This window comes from Physella acuta, unplaced genomic scaffold (genome assembly GCF_028476545.2).
Source record: "Physella acuta isolate Inbredline_101_S28 unplaced genomic scaffold, ASM2847654v3 ptg000096l, whole genome shotgun sequence".
Classification (NCBI taxonomy): domain Eukaryota; kingdom Metazoa; phylum Mollusca; class Gastropoda; family Physidae; genus Physella; species Physella acuta.
Genome location: NW_026731616.1, coordinates 275840 through 295734, shown reverse-complemented (window position 1 = coordinate 295734; position 19895 = coordinate 275840). Strand labels below are relative to the sequence as shown.

General features: G+C 34.5%; 2 long non-coding RNA genes across 2 annotated transcripts; both read right to left on the bottom strand.

Moving 5' to 3' along the window:
* Window positions 1-2494: 2494 nt before the first annotated feature.
* On the bottom strand, window positions 2495-4361 carry LOC131929839 (uncharacterized). Its single transcript, XR_009384008.1, has 3 exons — window positions 4236-4361; window positions 3848-3890; window positions 2495-2676 (listed from the first exon to the last, which is right to left on the bottom strand). It is a non-coding gene; the product is annotated as an uncharacterized LOC131929839 (long non-coding RNA).
* Window positions 4362-7895: 3534 nt separating this feature from the next.
* On the bottom strand, window positions 7896-9552 carry LOC131930064 (uncharacterized). The gene is made up of 3 exons (XR_009384080.1): window positions 9414-9552; window positions 8266-8311; window positions 7896-8116 (listed from the first exon to the last, which is right to left on the bottom strand). It is a non-coding gene; the product is annotated as an uncharacterized LOC131930064 (long non-coding RNA).
* Window positions 9553-19895: the final 10343 nt, after the last annotated feature.

Here is a 19895-nt window from a genome sequence, read left to right as displayed (position 1 = left end):
CATACGGGTCTAAAGTCTCCTTTGACGTAAAATAATTAGATTAATTGACACAACATCTGGTTAATTTAAGATATGTTTTAACGTCTCCCAATGTATTAATACGAATAGGCTGCAGTCTATAATATAAGCTGTTTTTTTTTTGTTAAGAAAAAGTTTACTTAATTAAACAATATTTACATTGTGAATAACTTGGCGTACTTTACTATTAAAGCAAAACTGGAAATCATTTATTACCATACCAATCAGATGTACGTACATCTTGTTATTTACTTTAATGGAATAAAGCCGAGGCACTGAAGACATCACTGAACGTCTGAAATATATCGATTAATCGAGCAGAACTTAAATCAATAATATACCATGATAACAGTTTAAGAAGTAGTTATGACTATTTATGCCATTCACACGGGTTAGGTGTGGGGGGGGGGGGGGGTTGGTCAGAGAAAAATCGACTTTTGTGGACGCGTGTCGACTGGAGGAGAGGGAAAGTTGGGGGGGGGGGGGGGGCGGGACTATGTGAACGTCCACATGTTGAATTTAAAATCAAAATACTTTCACTTATAAATTTAAATACATAAAAAATTACAAATAAAATGTATGAATTCAATCGGCAATTTTTGTGTTAAAAATACACGGTTCAACTGCTGGATAAATGTATCAGATGTAACTGTATACCACCTGCTTACGAAAAAAAGCGGTATTTTTTGTTACAAGCGAGTAAAAAAGGGGGGGGGGGGGCATTTGACAACGACTTAAAAAAAAAAAATTCATGGTATTTCAAGTTTATCGTAAAACTTTTCAAAGAATTGAAACATTATTTTAAAAAAAATAGATTTAGAAACCAAATTATTTTTCAAAGCCTAAGATGATTTTTTTTTTTTTTTTTTTTTTTTTAGTTCCTGGTTGGACAAAGACTATGGAAGCAAATCTAAAAAGAAAAGCAGTGAAATCTTAAGTCAGCGGCAAATATGCTATGCATCAAAAGTTGACAAGGCATACTTAATTGTATTGGGGGATTCCTTCCCAATCGAGAAATTGTGAACGAAGAAGAAAGATGATGTAGTTATTATATAAGATGATCTTAAAAAACTAAAATGTGATTTCTTTTTTAACGTTCACACAATAAAATTCATAAGGTTAAAACTTAATATGACAGTTGAGAGAATCACCCAAGGATAACAAAGAGAACACACAGACTCTCTGAAATTGCAAACTATGTGGGATGTTTTTGTGCTCTTTACTTTCCTAATTTTTGCAATAGATAGAACATACTTCTTCTATATTCTTAATTATAATGTTCGATGGAATTTCCACCAACATAATTAAATATTGCCTGTCAACTTGTCATGTGATATTAGCCTGCTTTTCTATTAGGATTGTACTATTGTACTTTGTCCTTCCACAACAAACAACAAGGCAGCAGCTGTTTGATTTTGGAGTTTTCTCCCCTACATGGGTTAATGTCCTCAACTATCCAGCCACGTCAGCCCGGAGATTCGAACTCCGACATTTGGTTTAGCAACCGTGAGGTTTAAGAGCCCGGCCACGCCAACTCCCAATATAACATGCGAGTAGTTTGTACTAGACATCATAGAGTCACTATTAACTTCATTATAATTTACATACATCCTTAGATATTAAGTAAAGGCCACATTGTATAGACAACATTACACCTTCGATGTTCACTCCAGACTGTCCAATGTATACAGAAAACGTTGTGTTGATCACATTGTACAGTCCACATTGTACCAGCCAAACAATAATAAATTACAATTGTCACTCTAGTCTAGACTGTCAACTTTATAAAGACAACTTTGTGTTGATCACATTTTGCTGTCTAAAATGTACCAGCCATACAATAAAATAATTTTCCCCTTCCAAACCTGACGGTCTATGTGGCAAGTGAAGTAGAGTTCACTTGTTTCTGTGACATCGGCATATCAAGGGATAGTGTGGTCAGCGTTATGCTGAATCGCCTTGGTTTTCCTAACGTGACTTAGGTACCCACCAGAGCTGGGTTGACTTAGGGATGGTCTACTGACTTAAACCATGAATCGAATTCGAGACTTACGGGTTAGTGTAACTCTCTACCGCTAGACCTATCCTTCCCTCTGCCAAACAATAACACATTGTACTTTTCACTACAAACATAGTTAATAGAGGATTGGATGATTGCGCCAATAAAATCAAGTCGCAAGGCCTGGACAGTAAGTTGAGAAGAGCCAAATGTTGCCCGTGTATCAGGCCCCCTCTCTCTCTCTGATTAACCCAAAGAAGAAGTGTTACCTAATCAACTTGACATCTGCTGTATCGCAGGAGTAGTTACCGAAATGTTTTCCTATTACCTAAGGGACCTCACTCATGTTTGCTGCTTAAGTTTTCTCTCCTAGATGGGTTGCTGTCCGCAACTATCGTGCCCCAGCTGTCAGGTAATTCAAACATTTTTTTTTAGTTAGCTCAAATTACAACAAACTCTGGAAATTGATTCGTTTTTTTTAATTGCAGAGTACATCATATAGACCTACATCAATTTGTGTTTAGTGGATTAAAGCTGAATTAGAATAGCCAGGCTTGAAAGTCTTTAATATAATTATCGAACAGACTTGATGTGCATCACTTGAGAATCATCAAGGCATGGGCAAGGAATGAGCGGCCGACGGCAATCTTCGCAAAGGTCTGGGGAAAGTAAATCACAAGGCGGTTTTATTTGCATAAACAATACATTACCAAGAGCTGGACTGCTACGGGCGTAAAGGAAGTCTGAAAATTATATAACAATCACTTTTTGGCAAAAATTAGATGATAGTTATCACGTTTAAATACAGTAGCGTTTGTGTTTCAACCTTGTTTGTGATTAATTATGTTGTCTAAAACGAGAAAAAATAAGTAAACAAAGATAAAGTTCAATCACCTGAGAACAGTTGTGTAGCGAGGGGGGGGGGGGCGGGGGGGGGGGGGGGGGCGGAGGGTACGGACCGCACCGGGTGACACCATTTAGGGGGTGACACCAAGACAACTAATAGCAAAATATATTGAGAAAAATGACAATTCCACTTAATTAAGTGATTAATTCGAGTGTTAAAAAGTCATTTAAGAGCAAATTTGACAAATCCCGACAAGGGTGGAGGGGTGGGGGGATGCAAATCTAAAGTTTGAGGGGTTGGGTGCGAATCGAAAATTGAAAGTTTGTCCCCGGGCGCCGGGAAGGGTCGCTACGCCTCTTGGGGGTGACACCATTAAGTGCCGCACCGGGTGACACCCGACCTCGCTACGCCACTGCCTGAGAAGGCTACTACTTTATGACTGTTAATATTTTAAGGCAGGAAATCGTACACTTAAATACAAAATCAAATGTTTAATAGTTTTCAGTTGTTGTTTGGCTTTGACAGAAACTTTTAAATGAAGCAAGCGCGTATCACTAAGGCCTAATTTATACTGACATGGTTACTTTTTTCCCCAAAAACTTCATAGGCTCAACTTTTAATATTATTATTTAGGCTTATAATAGGATGCTAACGAAAATCTCAAATCCTATATTACATTAGCAATTAATAATGTAGCAAGGTACACATGAAATATATTAGTATTTTATAATTATGTTGGATGAAACCCTATCTAACATTATTTATTATGTATTAGTAATTTTGCAGCATATTTTGAGAGGTCTACTAAATTTGTGCGGATATCCGCATTAGAGGGTGGGTCATCGAAATAGGACAAGTAGGGGGGGGGGGGGGGGGTGGGTGGGGATGTGGATCGGGAGGCGGTCTAAAATATCCACATTTTTGTGGACGACATAAATGGATGACCCCATACGTGTTATGCAATAAAAAAATGATTAACTTACCGACAATTGTTCCACCAGCCATCGCACCTTGGCCAAAGTATACCTGTTGTCGAGAAAATTAAAGATAATCCAAAGCGACATTTGTGATACGTTTTTTATAAGTGTTTTATTAATTTTCAAATTGTCTATTATTATTATTATTATTATATTGTAGCATTTATCAATGAATAAAGTTATATTTCTTTTTTAGGAATGTGGTGGGTAAGGTGTCTGAGAAAGTGTATCGTCACACTCTTAGAAATTATAAAAGCAAACTTTATTATTAAAATGTATCAACTTATTTTTTATTGATGCATTAAGCATGATAACATAATGACGAAAGTTTTCATAACAATACATTTCCTAACCACAAATGCTTGTTGCCGATTGTGAATTTACAACCACCCACCTTGTTCAGGTTCAATTAGACATACTGCAATGATGAACAACACGATAACTACAACAGCAGTTTTCATCTTCTAGGACTTCAACAGTGTGCAGGGGTTCTGTGAAGGCTTGCGAGACTATATTTGTGTATTTGAATAAGCAATGAAAGACCCCAGTGTTAATCAATATTTAAGTTAATTAAAAATGTGGTAATTACTAAGCGATTAGACTTTGCCCTGGCTATATTGAACTGGCCACAATGTTATGGATACAGGGCAACATGTTAACGGCCACTTTATTTGGCCAACACTGTACTGGCCACATGTTAACGGCCACTTTATTTGGCCAACACTGCACTGGCCACATGTTAACGGCCACTTTATTTGGCCAACACTGTACTAGCCACATGGGTACATTTTACTTGTTAGAATTTAATAACTGCATTCTATTGGCAACTCTCCTAGCTACATTTTGTTTACATTCTATTGGCAACTATTCCAGCTACATTTTATTTACATTCTATTGACAACTCTCCTAGCTACATTTTGTTTACATTCTATTGGCAACTATTCCAGCTACATTTTATTTACATTCTATTGACAACTCTCCCATCCACATTTTGTTTACATTCTATTGGCAACTCTACTAGCTACATTTTGTTTACATTCTATTGGCAACTCTACCAGCTACATTTTGTTTACATTCTATTGACAACTCTACTAGCTACATTTTGTTTACATTCTATTGGCAACTCTACCAGCTACATTTTGTTTACATTCTATTGACAACTCTACTAGCTACATTTTGTTTACATTCTATTGGCAACTCTGCTAGCTACAGTTTGTTTACATTCTATTGGCAACTATCCTAGCTACATTTTGTTTACATTCTATTAGCAACTCTCTTGGCTACATTTTTTATGTTCTATTGACAACTCTACTAGCTACATTTTGTATGCACTGGGAAGTTGTTTTAACTACTGTTGCAGATTTTACTATCCCCATTTTACTGACCACTCTATAAAGCCCAAAGTTTGACAGTGACAACGTTATAGTGTGCACATTGTTGTGGACAAAAGTACTTCCTATTTTTTACCTACCATCCAAAGTACTTGCTTTTTTGTACCAACTGTCCAAAGTATTTACTATTTTGTACCTACTATCCAAAGTATTTACTATTTTATACCTACTATCCAAAGTACTAAGTATTTTGTACCCACCGTCAAAAGTATTTGCTATTTTGTACCTACCGTCCAAAGTATTTGCTATTTTGTACCTACTATCCAAAGTAATAAGTATTTTGTACCTACCGTCAAAAGTATTTGCTATTTTGTACCTACCGTCCAAAGTATTTACTATTTTGTACCTACCGTCTTAAGTATTTGCTATTTTGTACAAACCGTTCAAAGTATTTGCTGTTTTGTACCTACCGTCCAAACTATTTACTATTTTGTACCTAGAATGATGTCGATTATTTTGTACTAGCCTCAGCTAGATTGTAACACTACATTGTGTAGTGACCGCTGTAATAGCACCGTGTATACATTATTTTGTACTCGCCACATAACACAATTCTAATGGCCAGGCTATATTTGCTACATTATGTTGAATACTTTATCATACAGATCTTTGGCAACACAACACTTTATTATACAACCAACGTGAAAACCTAGTGTTAAAAATGTAGAGCTTCCCTAACGATTCATAGTGCAGATGAGGTAGAGTTGTTTTTTGACCTCGGTATATGAATAGTTGTCTGCACTATGCCCAGCCTCCATTACTTTCCCCAAAGTGAGTCGGTTACCCATCATAGCTGGGAGGACTCAGGGACATTTTGCAGTTCCAAATCCAGACTGAAATTCAAACTCGAGGCTTGCTGGCTTGTAGCCGAGCGCTCTACCGTTCGACCACGCCGCCACTTGAGAACATAAATTTGTATCGGCCAAAATGAAAGTAGAGCGCATGGTTCATTATATATGGCCACATAATTTGACTTTACAATAACAATATCAACATCGTCTATTCCCTCTTGTGCCCACAACACATTCGGCAGATGAAGAAAAGTTCATGTTTCAATAAGGGGATAATATGGTTAGAAATATTCCCAGCCGCCTTGTTTTCTCTAACACGAGTTAGGTAGTCATCAGAGCTGGGTGGACTCAGTAAATTTATACTGATTTGAAACCAGATTTGAACTCGAGACTTTCGGGTTAGCAGTCTAGCAGCATTATACAAGTCACAAATCATATTAGCCATGATTCGAGTTAACTTTATACTGGTACCGTGACCTTAATAAAAGTAAGTAAATGTAAAGTTCCCTTTTCGAACCTGACGGCCCATGGGGCAAGTGAAATAGAGTTTACCTGTTGCTGTTATCTCGCCGCCTTTATTCTTTACGTGAGTTAGGTACCCATTATACCTGGTTGGACTCAGGGACGTTCGACTGACTTGAACCCGGATTCGAACGCGAGACTTTCAGGTAAGAAGTCTATCGCTCTACCGCTAGGCCACGTCGTCACATGTGACTGTAATATACCAACCAAGTTATACTTGCCACACAAAAACGTTATACTAACATGTCGACCACATGAAGATGACCAAAATACCACATTAAACTACCACACGACCTCTTTATATTGGTCACGTGACAAGATTTTCTGACCACACGACCACGTTATACTGGCCACACGACCACGGTATACTGACCACACGACCACGGTATACTGGCCACACAACCACGGTATACTGGCCACACGACCACGTTATACTGGCCACACGACCACGGTATACTGGCCACACGACCACGGTATACTGACCACACGACCACGGTATACTAGCCACACGACCACGTTATACTGGCCACACGACCACGTTATACTGGCCACACGACCACGTTATACTGGCCACACGACCACGGTATACTGGCCACACGACCACGATATAGTGGCCACACGACCACGGTATACTGACCACACGACCACGTTATACTGGCCACACGACCACGGTATACTGACCACACGACCACGGTATACTGGCCACACGACCACGGTATACTGGCCACACGACCACGATATAGTGGCCACACGACCACGTTATACTGACCACACGACCACGGTATACTGGCCACACGACCACGGTATACTGGCCACACGACCACGGTATACTGGCCACACGACCACGGTATACTGGCCATACGACCACGTTATACTGGCCACATGACCACGTTATACTGGCCATACGACAACGTGAAACTGACCACACTACAATTTTTTTACGAGTGACACGAGAATGCTATACTTGTCACATGACCACATTACACACGTGGTGATTAGTGTTAGGGTTAGGGTTAAAGCTTACGTGACCTTTCACTCACTTTATACGTGCCAAATGATCATAATGAACTGACCATATGACCAAATTAAAATGGCCATATTGCTACGTTGTTCTCACCAAAACGACCTCTATATTAAGGCCTTATAGCAACACTATACTGGCGATATTGAACAGTCCACCTTCCATCGATCGATGTTAGAGTAACTGAACTTATCGATCGGGTTTTACCTAATCGAACATAGTTACCTATTTATCAAGTAAGAACATACTGCTATTATGTTAAAAAGTAAGTTTCAACGCATCATTTTTAATTTATCGAAATAAAAAATAAATAAAAAATAACAATGTAATTGATTTTGAATTTTGAAAAAAATGCTTTATTACCAAGTTAACCATATAAACCTAGAATAAGTGTTATTTACGTTAAAGCATCATTCCAAAAATATTCCATCCTCCAGAATTGACATCATTGAATGGTAGGATAGGGCAGAGTTGATGTGTCAGATTAAATCATCACTTAGAGACTATACCACAACTCCATGGGCGAAACACCGGGTCGCAGTCCTGAGGTCTGAAAAGTGTTGTAAAATATGGTTTATCTCGAAATTGAGATTAGTAAATACGTTTAAAAAAAATATGGTGGCACTTGAAAGCTTCAATGACAAATTTTACAATGAATGCAGTCACGTAGTCTACAGAAAAAAAAAATTATTTACTTACCGACAGTCTTCCCATCCGTATTTACACCATGAAACAATTGAGTCTCCTGTTGTGAAGAAAAATAAACATAATACAAATCATACTTTTTCTATCATTACCTTATATTCTCCTACAGTCCATAATTATATTAAGCAAGTCATTGGTGTTCCAGTGGCTAATCTATAAATTACGTCATTTAACTTTATGAGACTGCGGATGGGGGGGGGGGGGGGGGGGGGGGCAGTGGTTTAGAAATATAACACCACTCTCATTCATATTTTTAATAGATGTATTTTTTTTTAAATCTGAAACTGTTAGTTTTTTATCATTTGTTTTTGTTGTTTTATTTAGATTACTTTTAAAATGTTATATATATATATATATATATATATATATATATATATATATATATATATATATATATATATATATATATATATATATATATATATATATATATATATATATATATATATATATATATATGTATATATAAAGTAATTATGTATTTATATACGCATGTGTATATGTGTTGACATATTTTTAATGTATTTTATTTACCTCTCCCCCCCCCCCACATACATGGATTAACGATTCTCAACCAAACCGTTTACCTCAGGCATATTTTGCAACGTTGAGTTAATGTAACCTCCCCCCCCTCCTTACCCCCACCACCACGGCGAGTGCTTTAAACTGTGCTCAGATATAATACTAACGATTTATATATATATATATATATATATATATATATATATATATATATATATATATATATATATATATATATATATATATATATATATATATATTCAGTTATAAAACAGCTTGATGTAGCATGTTTTCTCTATCATGAGCAGGTTCATGTCTTGGTGTCACCTCCCCCCTCCTCTCCTCCTCCCTTGTCGGGATTTGTCAAATTGGCTCTTAAAAGACTATTTAACACTCTAATTAATCTCATAATTAATCGGAATTATCATTTTTCTTTATATATTTTGCTTTTTTTGCCTTGGTGTCACCTCCCTAAATGGTGTCACCCCGCACTCCCCCCCCCCCCTCGCTACGCCACGGTTAATTATATATTGCATACTGTTGAAATAACAAAGCTTTTCCTGCAATGAATTGTCCAACGACACATACTGAACGCCCCTTGTAAAATTACTAACACTTACCTCTTTCAAACAGAAGAAAGACCATAATGAACAAAACTGTGATGACCACAACAACAGTTTTCATCTTGTTGGACCTGTTGATTGTTCTAGTAAAGTGTTGTCGTGTCTTGTCTGGTTTCTTCTCACATGGCGGTGTGGTTAACGCCGTGGGGCGAGTAATCAGCAATTTAATTAAAATTGATTAAATAGAAATTTTAGAATTATACTGTGTACGCCTACTGGCTGTTTTATACAAGCTAAATTTTATTGGCCGCATCGTTGTGGGCCATTTTCAATTAGCTTGGCCCTTAACTAACGGCCACGTCGATTTGGCCACATTACATTGTCTGATGTGTTCTGGCTATATTTTATTAGCTAATGTATAACGACCCAATTGATCTGGCCACATCGGAATAAAATGTATATAGAAAATATGTACTTTTACCGGTGTCCGCCCCTCTTCCCCGGAAACTTTCAATCCCCCCCCCCCCGAAAATTTCAAGAGCGCCCCCCCCCCCCTGAGAAAAGTCTTGAAGATGCACTGGTGTTATTCGATGTATAACCGCCCTATTGATCTCTCCATAATGTATTAACAACTGTATAACGGCTACATAGTACGGGCCTTATTGTATAGGCTATTTGATATCGGCCGTATTGTACTGGCCATATTGTATTGACAACTGTATAACGGTCGTATGGTACTGGCTATATTGTATTGACAACTGTATAACGGCCGTATGGTACTGGCTATATTGTACTTGCCATTGTATATATTTTACTGTACATATTTTACACATTAAGTTGGTCACAAGGTATAGGCCAGGGGTCGTCAACCTGCGGCTCGCGAGCCGCATGCGGCTCTTTGGATGTCAAGATGCGGCTCTTCGGCTCCAAGCAAAAAAAATATCAATTTTATTTTTAAAACTCATACAAATATTTTTCTGCAACACTCGGTAATAAACAATATACAAATATATATAAACAATACACATTCACTATTCTATTCAAATATATAGTTACTCCCTATCGCCTATTAATCGCCCATCCCAAATTGAAACATTCAACTTCATATCACAAAGAAACCAAACCAATATATATATATATATATATATATATATATATATATATATATATATATATATATATATAATCCTAAACGATTATCATTAAAATGTTAGTGGCTCTTTAAAAACTGGTTAATTTTGTGAATTGTAACTTTTGGCTCTTCCATCACAAAAGGTTGCCGACCCCTGTTATAGAGGGTGGCTGGAAAATTTACTACGGTCCTGTAACACGGACATTGTTTTTGAAAAGTTGTCCCATAATAACAGAGATCCAGATATACCGTTTGGAAAAAAAGATGCGGATTAATATGGAATAAAATATGTCTCAATTGACTGAATGAGTCTTTAAATGAATCTAATGTATTTATACTTTCAATCAACACACATTGTTAATAATTATAAGATTATAAGGAAAGATTAGGAATCAGAGCGTAATTGAAATATTTCTCACTTGAATGAAATAATGTTTAAATGACGTTAATGTATTCAATTTTTTAAGTAAAATATAGTTTTGAGTAGTTAACAAGTTATGTTTTAACATTTACATATATAATATTAGCAGTGAATTATTGCTATACTGTAAATCAATTGAAAATCGTGTGCTTTGTTAATTTGCCCATATTAGCTATGCTAGTTTAATTTAGCCTTTTTCTAATAGTTGTCTCCCTTGAAAAACTTTCTCTTTTATTAATAGTTTACAAAACGGGTGATAATTCAATTACATTCTAAATTCTTATAAAATTCCTTCATCTTAAAATATTTGATAAATCGCTTACTTACATATTAAACTCTAAAATGAAATAATATAACTATTAATATTTGTACAAGGAACTGAAGAGCCACTTGTAGACATCAAAGGACCCGCATGCGACTCGCAAGGTGTAGGTTTCCAACCCCTGGGTTAACACGGTCACACTATATTTAAAAAGGATGTCTCATCATTAAGGATTCAGATATAGATTCTATGTCACAGAACAACAAGGAAGAAGTGGCTTGAAATATTTCTCACTTGAATAAAATAATGTTTTAATGAAGCTAATGTCTTCAATTTTTTAAGTAAAATAAAATTTTAAACAGTTAACAAGTTTATGTTTTAACATTTACGTAACTGGTATTAGCAGTTAATTATTGCTATACTGCAAATTAATAGAAAACCGTGTATTTTGTTAATTTGCCCGTATTACCTATGATATTTTAAGTTAGCCTTTTTTAAAATAGTTATTTCCCTTGAATTACTTTCTATTTTAATATTTAACCAAACGGGTGATAATTCAATTAAATTCTACGTTCTTTTCAAATTCCTTCATCTTAGAATATTAGATAAATCGCTTACATATTAAACTTTAAAACTGGAGATAGGCCTAGATCAGCTTTTTGCTATTGTGAAAGAGCAGCAATAGCTTAACAGCTTTAATTACAAGTCTTTAATATAAGGATCAAAAGCGACTTATATATATGACTGAGCAGGCTCTAAGGCATAGGTTCCCACACTTTTTCTAGTGGCGACCTCCTTCTATAAAAAGTTAGTTACCCGCGACCCCTGTAGAATTAAAAAAGTCGAAATTAGTGAGGAAATCAATAAACATCAACTTACGATTTTCTTGTATAAATAAAATTAAAATTTTTGTATTAATTGTTTTAATGCGATTTGTGAAATAGCATGCTATTAACTAACCTCAAAATTCGTGTTTGAGTTTTTGTTAACGACAACCTCATGTCATTCTTAACATTTGAGTTCTTGTTTACATTTTAAAAATTCATTATGGATCAAGTCCATCAGGCCAAAACTCACTCAAGCGATTTGTGCTGAAATAGCACACGTTTTGCTTGATAAGTGGATGAATGATAATTAAGAATCAGATGAAGAAACAGCGGGTTTATCATCTGATACAGATTGTACTTATTCACGCGTTATGCGTTATACTTGATAAGTGGATAAATAATTAAGATTCAAATATAAAAAAAAACTTTATTACTATTCTCAATCAAACCTTTTATCTCAGGCAAATGTTGATGTAACCTACCCCCCCCCCCCACCCCGGCCGGTGGATACTTTAAACTAAGTTCAGATAATACTAACAATATTTATCTGTAGTCGATTATAAAAACATTTGGATGTAGCATTGTTATCTCTATAGTTCGCAGGTCTCGGTCATGATGTCACCGCCATCCCTAGCCCCATCCTTGTCAAATAACTCTAACTATGTGTATCTGTAGCCGGTTATAAAAACATTTGGATGTAGCATTGTTATCTCTATAGTTAGCAGGTCTCGGTCATGATGTCACCCCCATCCCTAGCCCCATTCTTGTCAGATAATACTAACAATGTTTATCTGTAGCCGGTTATAAAAACATTTGGATGTAGCATTGTTATCTCTATAGTTAGCAGGTCTCGGTCATGATGTTACCCACATCCCTAGCCCCATCCTTGTCGGGATTTATCAACTTTGGTCTTTAAAGTCTATTTAACTCTAATTAATCTTTTATTTAGATTTCATTATTTAAATGTTGGTACTTTTTACCTTTGTTTCACCCCCCCCCCTAAAAAACAAATTTTCACTCGGTGCGGTCCGCTACCCCCTGTCCATCTCCCCCTCGCTACGCCTCTAAGTGTTGGGCTTCTGCAGACCTCCAAAGATGAGTTACATAACTAATTCTACCTGTTTTAAGCTTGACTGCCATTAGTTATAATTACACAATTATACGACGTCAACGTTTATGAAAAATAAAAGTTTACGATTGGTATGGATTCCTTTAGGAGAGGTTAAAATATGAAAAATCATTTAGATTAATGAGATGATTAGTTTGCGAATATGACGATATTAGAAGCCTAACACTAAGTATTATTAAAATGTCATGTGGTATTAAGATATCGAAGTGTGTTGGCTGTTATAGTGTAGCAGTTGGTCCAGTTAAATCGTTGTTGATTGGGAGTATCGTTTGTAGAGTATGGTGAAGGTAGGAAAGGTATTGTCGTAGTTCTGGAGCATCGACTCTATGCAGGTGTTAGGTATCGAAGTTTTATATGTGTTGTTAATGTAGTATAGAGTATAATCATTTCAGTAATCTTGAGTTGAGTAGATCAAGTAGTCGAGTTTTGAGGATGAAACATACAACAAAGAAAGGTATGTGTATTCTAGCTAAAAAATTTAATTAGGCTTTAGACACTCTTAGTTTTTAGGAAACTATATTATCACTTTTAAAGTATTACTATAAAATATTATATAGGCTTTAAGTTATAAGTAACAGTAAAAATAGTCTTTCAAAATTTGATTTTTAAATACTTAAACAATAATTCGTAAAGCTATATATTTAGCGGTTACCCGTTTTTGATTTTCCAAAAAAAGTCCATTTCTTTTAGGGATCCAGAAATAAATATTACATTTTATAATCAACATCAAAATTAATTTGCATCGGTATTGACTAGACGTATTATGTAATAAAACTACTACGTTTAATTTTTAAAGAACACGTACGGCCTCTTAGTGAACACGTGAAATATATTGTTTTGAAAAAAATAAAGTTTAGTTTTAAGTATTAAGTAACAAAATGTAAAGCTTTTTATGGTGCTAATTTAGCATGTCTTAGTTACACTTGGTTGTTTTAGCTATTCTTCTATGTTCGTGATATATTTTGTCTGAGATAATTTGTTCTGTCACCCTAGACAGTCATCCCTAAAAAGGTTTAGGGTCACTTGTGGCCATTGGTTTACGTTAGCTGCTAGTGACGTAACATTAACAGCTCTCTCAACAGCTTTCGCCATAGGAATCAAATAAGTGGGCGCAACCCCACTGTTGATGTTGTTTGGATTTGCATATTTTGCATATATTTTGAAAATATTTAATTAAAGTTGAAATATTTACTCGATGTGAAGACTAACCTTAAAGTGTTGCGTCTTTATATGTGACGGATGGACAGTCAATATTTAATGTATCCCTTTATTATTAGGGATCCGGAAAAAAGCCTTAGACATAAATACGAAACACATGTTCAAATGCTAGAAATCTGAATTGTCGGAACGAATATTATAATTAAGCTAATCTAATTATTCTTTAAATCAACTTAGTTGTTAAGTATTATATAAGTCGAATTAATGCTTTTGACAAGAATACATATTGAATGAAAATGACTAACTATATGTACATTGTGAAATGAAATTTAAAGTGATGTCTTGTGTTGTTTTTTTTTTTTTTAATTCATTGTAGTTCTTCCTGAACGAATATTAAATAAACAACATAACATCGTACGTTGTTTGAAAGCAAAAAAAAAAAAAAAATCAAACTTGTTCAGGCAATTGTGTTTGATTAATCTAATGCTTTGTTGTGTTTTTGGGGTTTGTCTATTTCTTGATCCCTGAAATGGACTAAAATATGTTCTAATATGCTATGTTAAAATAATTTAATTTAAATTTTCTCCATCGATCTTCTACGTTTTCTGTTTTTACCCTGCGGTGTCCATCTGAGAACAACCCTAGCCAATGCCTGCATTCATTCTTAGCACATGGCCCAAACATTGTCTCGGTTATAAATAATTGACAACTTACCTGCTGTGCGTCCTATCGTTTTCTTCGTCAAATGAAATTGCAATACACATTCAGACATAACTGGTACAATGCCTATATTAAACCAAGGTTTTATTTGATAGATAATGCTTGCATTTTGTAGCATAAGTGTTTTAGTAGTGTAAAAAAACGCTGAAGTAGCCATAATTACTAAACTATTGGCCGTTTTAAAAAATTACAAATATAATAAAATCTCTGACTTATCTGAAAGTTATGATGTTATTTTAGCATACATTATCGAGGAGTCTTCTACCTGTTTGGTACATCGAGAGTGAAATATGCCATATTTGTCACATTTATTGTGGTGTTGGGCTCGCTGCAGATGAATTCCACAACTGAATCTACCTGATTTAAGGTTGACTGTCTTTAGCTATAAGTGTACAATGTAAATTTTATTTAATTATTCAAAGTTTTTTTTTTTTAAGTTTACAAATGTTATAGATTTCAGCCTACTCGTGCAATATTAAATCTTGTAGGAGAGGTTGAGGTATACGAAAGGAACCTAGTAAGAAGATTAATTTGCGATAAAAAGTATTTTAGATTCCATTGTTACTCTATCTGATAATGCATGCGATTTAATAATAAATATTAAAAACTACAACGGAAATTAATTTACTTTGTCTTGACATTGATAATGAAGTCTCCTCCATTTTTAATTAATCAACGTAGACATATTTAAATATACATTTAGCTAAATAAGTAAGCGGATAATCTTAGTTAAAGGTACTTGAGTTTGTTTTAAAACTTGAATTACCAACGAATTATGTCCCATTTAAAAATATTTAAAAAAACAACGTAATATAAGGGAGATAACTAATTTACGAATAGCTTAAATTATCAAACATAACTAAGACATAGATAAAAACAAAAACAGTACTCTGTAGATGTTAATGCATGATAATAAAAACTTATTATTATAAGTGTTTTAAAATCTTGTCGAATAAATGTAACATATTGCATACTCAACACTTTGTAATAGTAAACACATTATTTTTAAAAAGGATATACTTTTGTTCAAATAAGTTTTTTAAGGTTATTGCTGGATCTCTTGTAATTGAGGGACACAAACTATAAAAATAATTAATGGGCATAATTAAGCGGTATGTCAGTGCAATCAACGTCTAACCTCACCACAAGATGCGATAGTAGAGAGAAACTATCACTGAATTAGTTAATGGACAAAAATGTGTTTCTATGCAACGAATAACAAATACAGCACGCACACCTACTCTATGTATCTAAATTTAGTTTTAATTTATGAATGCCATATGTCTAATGAAAACGTTTATATAATGCTACAAATCTATGAGACAAACTGTTTGTCACAATTATTAAGTGTAAAATAGTGAATTCAAACTAAATATAATCATGTTGATTTTCTTTTTTCTTTCTTTGTTTTATGTTTAAACTGACAAAAATAATATCAAATACTATAAATATTTTCTCGTGATATATTTTGACTGAACCAATATCTGGTTCCTTTACTCAGAATCCCTTGATGTTACCACTCCACACCAATGAATACACTTTGAACTACCCCCACCTCCGCACACACACACACACAGACACCACTCTCCACAGTTTACAATGACACATTCTTACGAGACTTTTATCATTCAGTGAGCAAAAAAAAAGATCCAATAATACACGATCCCCCACTTCAATGACCTGATAAGTTACCACAGGATTCCAACTCCCTTGGTGCATCCATTGTCTCCAGAGGTAAAATGGAGCCGTATAAAAACTTGCACTTGTAAATCATAAAATTTCACATTTACCTGAGAGAGATAATTTCCCAGGCGGAATGAGTTGACATGCCCAGCACCCAACCATCACCCACCCAACCCTAACAAAATTAAACTTTATGTTTTCCATGTTTATGGTTAATCTCACATAAAATAAAATCATTATTTGTTGTTTTTTCTTGTATTGATAAATATAATACATTTCAAGGCAACATTAGCCCATTTAAACTGGCCTTTGTAAATTATAATAACAATTAACAATAATTTCTTATGTTTTAAATAAATAAAAAAAGTTCATATAGTCATAGTTAGGCCTACTTCTGAAACATTTTCCAATGCTATATTTATGCCTTATATTTAAAACTGTCAGATAGGTAGAACATAACTAGTGATGAACGCACATGTGATCAATATGGTAATAAAGAATTTCCAATTTTTCTTAAAAAGTAAAGTACCCTTAATTATTCACAATGTAAATTTTGTTTAATTCAGGAAACCTTTTCTTAACAAAAAATAGTTTGCGATGAGATTGCTGTCTATAGGGCTCTACGTAATAATACTTTCGGGGGGGGGGGGGGGAGAGGGTTAAAAGTTATTTTAATTTACCAGCTGTATTGGTTATTAATCTTATTATTTTTCTTCAAAGACGTCTTTAGACCCGTATCTAATGCTGTATGTTAATCAAAATTAAATATTAAAATATACATTTGCTTATAATGTATTTGATTTACATCTAGATAATGACGATACAACTTTATACAACGAATCTTTAATTTTATGTTTAAAGGTGAACGATGATGAGTGTCGAGGGTTGCTAAACAATTGCTCAGTCATGTACATGAATCACGATTCATCCTTACATAAAAGACTGTCAATCATATCTGTGATGCTACTACTCTTCTTTTACTATAGTAAATAGCTGATGTAGGCCTATCTCCAATCTAAGAGTGTAATCTGTAGGAAAGCATGTAATCTAATATTCTAAGATGAAAGAACTGGTATGAACGTAGAATTTGGCAATGAATTATGAACAATGTGTTAATCATTTAAAGTAAAATGTAATTAATGGGAGATAACTATTAAGCGAAAAATCTATGAAAAATAATCTTGCCAAATTAAGACTGGATAAAGAACATACAACGTTACAAATTTTATTACATAATAACACAAATTAATTAATTACTATTAGGTACATAATCTTTAAAAAATAATAAACTTAATTTATTGACTATTTAAGAATGTATGTTATTTAAAATTATAAACACAACAGCTTTATTTAATGATTCATTCAGTCAAGTTAGAAATATTTCTATGGTCCAACGATTGGGTTGGTTTTCTTTGGCTTATTTTTGGCTTCCTACATTATGGGATCTTTGTCACTACATGAGACGGACAGACGAACAATTTATTAAAATGTATCCCTTTATTATTAGGGATTCAGAAATAACCCGAGTTTCCATAGAAATGAACAGTCGAAATTAGTTGAGATCTGTATTGTCTGAAAGAATTATATAATTTAGCTAATGTGTTTGATTTTTCAAATAGCTTAGGTAATTTAGTCGAAAATATGTTAAATTTATCTTTTTGACAAAATTCCATATGACACATAAAATAGTTAACTACAGTTATAACTTTAAATTAACTATAGTTGGTCCCATTGTTTGATTGTATTCATTTTAGTTCTGCTTGATTATGCTATCAATTTGTCAATGTATTATATCCCTTGAATAAAATATTCCTTTTTTTTATTAAACGGGAGATAATTCATAGCCTAATTCTACGTTGTTATCAAATTCCTTGAACTTCGACTGACCGTTAACTTGCGAAGTAAACTCAAAGACCGGACATAGGCCTACATCAGATATTAAATTTAGTAAAACAAATTTTAGTAAAAAGATCAGTGACATAACAGCTAGGATTGTAGGTATTAATGTCAGGATCGATCACGATTGATGTATTTGATTGAGCAATCACTTAATGAACAAAGGGCAAATGTTATGGCAGGTATCAGCACTCATTATGGCTACATCTTAAAAATACATTTAAAATAGTCTTATAATATGATATTAATATTATCCAGGTGAATATTAAATAAATTAGCATGTTTTGCTTATCAGGCAGTGTTCATTACAAGTGCGCCTAAATAAGTCTTTTTTCAATGAGAAAAAAGGAACGCAACTGGCATCTATGTCGATAGAAAAATCGCAAGGATTGAATATCTGTTATGAGTATAAGTTTATCTTTAGATTCATTTTTATATAACTAATATTTTAATAGTAGCTTTGAATTATAGGCCTACCCGTAGCCAAGAAGAGATAGCTTTTATAAAAAAATACGATTTTAATTTAGTACTATAATAATCATGCGCAACCTAAATCGTTACATATACCTAGTGTTTGTAAGTATGTGAAGCATGGGGGCAGTGGCGTAGCGAGGTCGGGTGTCACCCGGTGCGGCACTTAATGGTGTCACCCCTTAGAGGCGTAACGACCCTTCCCGGGGACAAACTTTCAAATTTTAGATTCGCACCCGCTCAAACTTTCGATTTGAACCCCACCCCCTCAAGTTTTCGATTTCCCCCCCCCCCCCAAACTTTCGATTTGCACCCCACCCCCCTCAAGTTTTCGATTTTCACCCCCCCCCCTTCAAGTTTTTCTATATATATATTTTCCTTTTTTTGCCTTGGTGCCACCCCCCTAAATGGTGTAACCCGGTGCGGTCCACACCCCCCCCCCTCCTCGCTACGCCTCTGCATGGGTGCTAATATTAAATATAATCCCACATGAAGTATTGATACGATTTCACTCTACATCAGTGGTTCCCAACCTTTTTCGAGTGGCGACCCCTTTTATAAAAAATTAAGTGACCCGCGACCCCCATAGAATTAAAAAGCCGAAATTAGTATGGAAATCAATAAGCACTAAAATAAGATTTTCTAGTAGACTTTCAATATGAACTACTCTTGATAACTGTTTTAATACCATGAGTAAAATTGCATACTATTCACTAAACATTCTTGGTTAATTTTTTTTATAAAGTATTTTTTTTGTTAACGCCAACCTATGTCATTATCATTATCTTAATTTTGTTTTTAATCGAAAAATAGTGTTCAAAAAAATATATTCTCGAAAAG